Genomic DNA, 7,070 nt, shown 5'->3' with positions numbered 1-7,070 from the left:
TCACGAATTATAAAGCAGCCGAATACATGCACACATGGAGACGTTTATTGTGACCATGTTCCTTACATTTTAGATCAACTGCAGTGCTAAGTGTAAAATGGGATTGCGGTGGATAAAATGATTTCGTGTATAAAATAGTAGGCTATTATGGTTCGATGTAGACTGTGTCAATCGCCGGTGTATGAAAATCCACCTGTCGTCCATCGTGGCTATTTTTCAGCCTTTGTTGAACACAAGACATGGTCTTAAGTTGGAGCCTACTGTACTACAGACCGTCATTTGCAACCTCACTTACACAGTAGCCGATTATGTGTCAATGTTGTTGCCAAGGTTTCGTATCTTTACCCTGCATATCCTTTCCCCGCGACACTTCACAGCTGCACAACAGCGGAGAGAAATGCGCTACAGAGAGTCGTGAGAACAGCACAGAAGATCACCGGCGCCCCCCTCCCCTCTCTGGAGGAGCTGTACAACACACGCTGTCTCAGGAGGGCCTCCAAGATCTCCAAGGACCCGACCCACCCTGGGCACGTACACTTTGTCAAGCTGCCCTCGAACAGGAGGTACAGGACCCTGGCCGCTAAGACAAACAGATTGAAGGACTGCTTCTACCACAGGGCCGTCAAGGCCCTGAACACAGAAAAGGCCTAAGTTCTGGGCCCAGGACAGTCCGGACGGATTGTATGGCAGCTAGTGCTGAGGCACAAACATGTACATTTTCAAGCCTGCAAACTGTGACACTTTAAAATAATGTGAAAAAATACTCTTTGTGCAATATGACAACCCTAGTTGACTATCTGTGCAGTATAGTACAGTGGATTGTGTACATAGCCTTTATTGATGTAAACCAGCTCCTTACCTTCTTGTGATTTTATGCATCTATGCTTTTTCAAAAATGTGTTTTCTTTTTCCTTTCCTAACACCAGGGGAGCCACCCCTCCTAAATTTCGTTGTTTGGTACCTGTACTGTAGCAATGACAAATAAAGTCCATTCCATTCCACTTCATCACATGCTAATAAATGCCACGGTATGGGTGGGCTTGGTACCCCACCCCAACATCGGCTGTAGCTACAGTATGGACTGGCCACCTAATGACTGACATTTCATGGATAGGTTATGGTTAGTGAGATTGTGCTCATATTACAGTTAGGTTCATATATATATATGGACCTAGTACCTACTATGTTGTTACTTTAGCTGTTTACCAAAACATACAGAAATTAGTTATTTCATGAATATGGGCTTAAAGTGCAGACGTTCAGCTTTAATGTGAGGGTATTCACGTCCAAATTGGAGGAAGGGTTTAGGAATTACAGCTCTTTAATATGTAGCCCCCTCTTTTTCAAGGGACCAAAAGTAATTGAACAACTGACTCAAAAAGCTGGTTCATGGACAGGTGTGGGCTATTCCTTTGTTAATTCTTTATCAATTAAGCAGGTAAAAGGTCTGAGTTGATTCCAAGTGTGGCATTTGCATTTGGAAGCTGTTGCTGTGAATGCACAACATGTGGTCAAAGGAGCTCTCTATGCAAGTGAAACAGGCCATCCTGAGGCTGCAAAAACAAAAACAAATAGAGAGAGAGATAGCGGAAACATTAGTTTCACAGACAAGGCTTAAGCCTAATCCTGGACTAAAAAGCATCTTCAATGGAGATTTTACATTGAAAGTGTGATTTAGTCCAGGACTAGGCTTAAGCCTTGTCTGTGAAACCGGCCCTATGAGTGCCAAATCAACAGTTTTGTACATTCTGAGAAAAAAAGAATTCACTGGTGAGCTCGGCGCCACAAAAAGGCCTGGATGTCCATGATCGTAGGATACTTTACGGTAATGAAAAACCCCTTCACAACATCCAGCCAAGTGAATAACAGTCTCCTGGAGATATCTGGAGGCATATCATTAAGTCTACTATAAAGAGAAGACTTCATGAGAGCAAATACAGACGGTTCACCACAAGGTGCAAACCATTCATAAACCTCAAGAATAGAAAGGCCAGATTAGACTTTGTCAAAAAATATCCAAAAAAGCCAGGCCAGTTCTAGAACAGCATTCTTTGGACAGATGAAACTAGATTAGATTAGATTCAACTTTATTGTCATCGCAGAGTACAAGTACAATACAACGAAATGCAGTTTAGCATCCAACCAGAAGTGCAAATAGTGATATAAGGGCATGATATAAATAGAACAGATGTAGTGATAGGTAACTAGCAATATACAGTATGTGCAGAGGTAGTATTGTAAACATCAGTATAGTTTAGAGGTATATTCAGTTATGGGCAATATACAGTTATGAGCTATGTACAGTGAGGTAGTTTATATACAGCATCTAATGTGCGGAGTATGAGAGAAGCTATGTCAGGAGACGTGCAATATACAGTAGTACAAAGGTAGTAATGTAAACATCAGTAGTGCAAAGGTTATAGAGTGATAGTATCAAGTATAGTAGTATCAGGTATAGTCCTTAGTATCCCAAGGTGGGGGGGGGGTAATAATAATAATAATAATTCATTACATTTATATAGCGCTTTTCCGAGGCTCAAAGACGCTGACAATACAGGAGATACGGAAAACACAAAAACAGCAAGCAACATGGACACATGGAACACAGAATCAGCGAACGGGGAGGGGGGGGGAGGTGGTTAGGGGTAGGGGGGGTTGTATGCGTGTCCAGGGGGGGGGGGGGGTGGCCGGGATGAGGGAGATGGCTAGGGGTAGGGGAGGCTGTAGGCATGGGAGAACAGGTAGGTTTTGAGGTTGGATTTAAAAGTGAGGAGTGAGGGTGAGTCTCTGAGTGGTTGAGGGAGAGAGTTCCAGAGGCGGGGTGCAGCTCGTGAAAAGGCACGGTGACCGAAGCCTTTGAGTTTTGAGGGTGGGACAGTGAGGGGAACAATGGATGAGGATCGGAGGGTACGGGTAGGGTGGTGGGGGAGAAGGAGGTCAGTCAGGTAAGGGGGTGCCAGGCTATGGAGGGCTTTGTATGTGAGGATGAGGACTTTGAATTGTATACGTTCTTTGATGGGGAGCCAGTGGAGAGAGTGGAGGACAGGAGTGATGTGGTCAGGAGGCGTGCAGCAGAGTTTTGGACCATCTGGAGTCTATGGAGGGAGCGGGAGGTGATGCTGGTGAGTAGGGAGTTGCAGTAGTCAAGGCGGGAGGAGATGAAGGCGTGGATGAGGGATTCAGCAGCGGGGGGGGGAGAGGCAGTGTCTGATTTTTGCAATGTTTCGGAGGTGGAAGTAGGATGTCTTGAGGTACTGAGAGTCATAGTCAAGTGTGTGTGTGTTGGGGGGGGCAACAGTTCAGCGGGGGGGATTGTTTATCAGAGTGAAGCTCTGTGGAAGAAGCTGGTGTGGGACCTGAGGATCCTGTACGTCCTTAGTCTCTTTGAAGGTAGGGGATCAAACAGTCCGTGGTTGGGGTGGGAGGTGTCCTTGATGAGGTTTGCCGCCCTCTGTCGACACCGGGTTGCCTGGAGGGACTCGATGGAAGGGAGTTTGGTGACAACGATGTGCGGGGCAGTTTTCACCCCCCGCTGCAGGGCCTTCCGGTCGGGCACAGTGCAGTTGCCATACCACACTGTGATGCAGTTGGTGAGGATGCTCTCAATGGTGCAGCGGTAGAAGTTGGTCAGGATCCTGGTAGACAGCTGGACTTTCTTGTCTTCTTTTTTCTTTCTTTTTTACCAGTATGTTGGTATTGTTTATTGTTGCCCATGTTCATAGTACCAAATATCAATTATGTGACTTCTAGCCATAGTGTATAATACTGGTCATTCTCTAGCAAATGGTTACTGGATATATTTCCCTATAATCCTCTTTGTAGATAGCCTTTTGATGTCATATCTGTATCTGTATTTCTGTTATTCCACTATGCTTTTCCTAATGATTCAGTATTCATCTCATGTCAATTTTTTTGTTTGTCACGTCGGTACAGAACGAAACCTGAAGAGGGATGGGAGGAATGGCCAGTACTTGGAGACGGGTGGATGCGCAATGCAGTCGTTCGTCGTTCAGGTTCCAGTGTCGGCCAGAAAGACGTTTATTACATGAGGTAAAAACTACCTGGCAGACTTTATCTGATATTTTTAGACCAATGGTTAGTGCATTTTTGGACAACTGATATGATGATCATAATCTCAATCTGAATAGCACAAATGGATACCAAAGGTTTTCCTACAAACTTTGTCGTTTGCAGTCTGTTGGGGGAGCGTGTGAGAAGTCGAGTTGAACTTTCCAAAAGTTAGTTAGTCCTCTTCACCCCGTTGAGGGGCATAGGGCGTCCACCAGAGCTCTCCATCTCACTCTTTTTTGGGCCTGGGCCGTTGTTTCTTGCCAGCTCACCCCGATGTTCTTCAGGTCTTGGAGTGTGGAACGTCTCCAGGTGTTTTTCAGCCTTCCAACTTTCCTCTTACCCTGCGGGTTGTAGTCCAAGGCCTGTCTAGTGATGTTGTTGGAGTCCTTCCTAAGGGTGTGCCCTATCCAGCTCCACTTTCTCCTTTTGATGGTGGTAGCTATGTTGTCCTGGTTTGTTATTCTCCACAACTCTTCATTTGTGATTCTGATGGGCCACCACAGCTTGAGGATGTACCGCAGGCATTTGTTGACAAACACCTGGATCTTGCTTGTGAGGCCCTCGGTGGTCCTCCACGTTTCAGAGCCGTAGAGCAGGACAGTCTTCACATTGGTATTGAAGATCTGTAGCTTTGTGTTGTTGGAGAGTTGCTTGGACAGCCAGATGGGCCTGAGTATATTGAAGGCTACTTGTGCTTTGCTGATGCGTGCTACTATGTCCCTGTCTGCTCCTCCATCCCTGCTGATGTTGCTCCCTAGGTATGTGAAGTGCTCCACGTCCTCTATGGCCTCTCCTCTGAATGTGATTGGGTCATGTGTTTTCTGGTTTAGCTTCATGGTCTTAGTTTTCCCGATGTTGATCTTGAGTCCAAGCTGGTCACTGTTAGTCTGTAGCCTATCTGTCTTCTGTTGCAAGTGTGTGTGGTTTTCGGAGAGTAGTGCGAGGTCGTCTGCGAAATCTAGGTCCTCGAGCTGGGTGAACGGGGTCCACTGGATTCCTGTCCTATGGTTTTCAGTTGTTCTTCTCATGATCCAGTCTATGGCAATGAGGAAAATCAGAGGGGAAAGGAGACAGCCCTGCCGCACCCCTGTCGTGATGGCAAAGGTGTTTGACAGTTTACCCTTGCAGATCACCCGGCCATTGGAATCCTGGTATATGTCTTTTATTACGTTGATGATCTTAGAGGGTAGGCCATAGTGACCTAGGAGCTTCCACAACACTTCCCTATCCAGGCTATCGAAGGCTTTTTCGAAGTCAACAAAGTTTATATAAAGTGCGCTTTGCCACTCAACACACTGTTCTATGATGATTCGCAGGGTAGCAATGTGGTCTGTGCATGACTTATCCTTCCTAAAACCTGCTTGCTCCTTCCTCAACTGGTCATCCAAGGCTACTTTCCAAAAACCTGGGAGGAACTCTTGACATGTCAATGTTTGAGTACAAAACAGGGCTGTTCGTAGATGGCCAACAGAAACCCATGCGTAAGAGAAGGAAGGTAATGAAAAAGCTTTTTACCACCTAGAAAATGTAGTTTATTTTCTAACAACCTCCCACTTCTCCTCCAATCAATGATCTCTTAGAAAGTGACAATGGAACGTTCTCCCTCAGTGGATGGTGGCTTTTCTTCTGAGTCCAGCTGGATCGACAAAGGGGATCGGGCAGACAGTCCTACCACAGGCCAGACTCCCAGACCCAACCACTGCAGCATGTCCCCTCTGAGTCCCAGCTCCATGGGCAAACCAGACAGAAACCCCCACCTCTTTCCAGCCACAAAAAGTCCAACCTCTGTCGCTCATAGGCACCATGATGCAGATGGCATGAAGCACAATGCAACTAAAGTGCCTAGGTGCCCGACATCAAGGCCACCGTCCTCCACCAATGGGAAGGCTGGGTCTGAGACCTGCATTTGGTTAGTCAACTCCCATATTCATACAGTTATCACTTTATTTTTATTTTTTAAACCAAGTTTCGTGCTTTTATGAAAAAGTTAACGATTACCCTAACATTTTGCACATATTACCCCCACTAGTAGCAGAGTACAGGCGTGGCTCCCACAAACCCATTTTTTTTTTTGACAAAACAAGACAACAATTCAAAATAAATAAATAATAAAAAAAATAAAAAAAAAAAAACACAAAACTAAATGTATAATTTAAGTAAATTAAATAATTGTAATAAAAAAAAATAAAAAAAATAAAAAACAGAGTAAATTAAATGAAATTAAACAGGGAGAAAAGTACAAAAGAACAGATACACTGGGTGCTCACCTCAAACAATAAACAAATTACTAAATCAATTGGGATCCAGAGAGGAAAGAGTATTTACATAAGAAATGATAGGTTGCCATCTTTTATAGAAATGTGCTATCGAGCCTCTTAAGGTGTGAAAACACTCTGAAACGCTTTACTGGACCCCCTAGCCCACGGACATTCCAACTCACCATTCTAATAGAAGAGCCATCTATTCCCCTCTGAGTTATACTTGGATTAGCCATTAATCAGGTATAAAAAACATTGATGACAAGAATACAAATAAATAAAAATAAAAAGTAGAAGTGAGCAACCCAGACACATCTAAAAGATATTAAGAACGAATGAAAAACCTCTCAGTATTTAACAATAAACAACACATTCCCCCAGAAACAAAAACAGAGAATAATCAACATAATCCCCAAAAAACACAAACATACATTTTGACAAAGATACAACTTGAAACCAAATAGAGAAACGTTCCCTAAACTCGTCATCCTCGAACAGGTTGCAGGGTTGGATTACACACAACCGATTTACCATGTAGTCGGTACTGCCCCCTGGTGGAGTGTACGCCAAATGAACAATAATAACAGTTAACAGTTAACTAGGAAACCTGCGGGAATAGCAGACAGAGTTAAAGTAGGCTAGAGTAGGCGATCTCTCATAATCAGGGTTGCCACGCTACCTGGAAAACAGGGAAAACATGGAAATTATTGAGCCCTGTTCCATACCTGGAAAAGGCATGGA

The sequence above is a fragment of the Nansenia antarctica genome (assembly GCF_963989245.1).
Source record: "Nansenia antarctica genome assembly, chromosome: 19".
Taxonomy (NCBI): Eukaryota; Metazoa; Chordata; class Actinopteri; order Argentiniformes; family Microstomatidae; genus Nansenia; species Nansenia antarctica.
Note: the sequence above shows the minus strand (reverse complement) of the source record.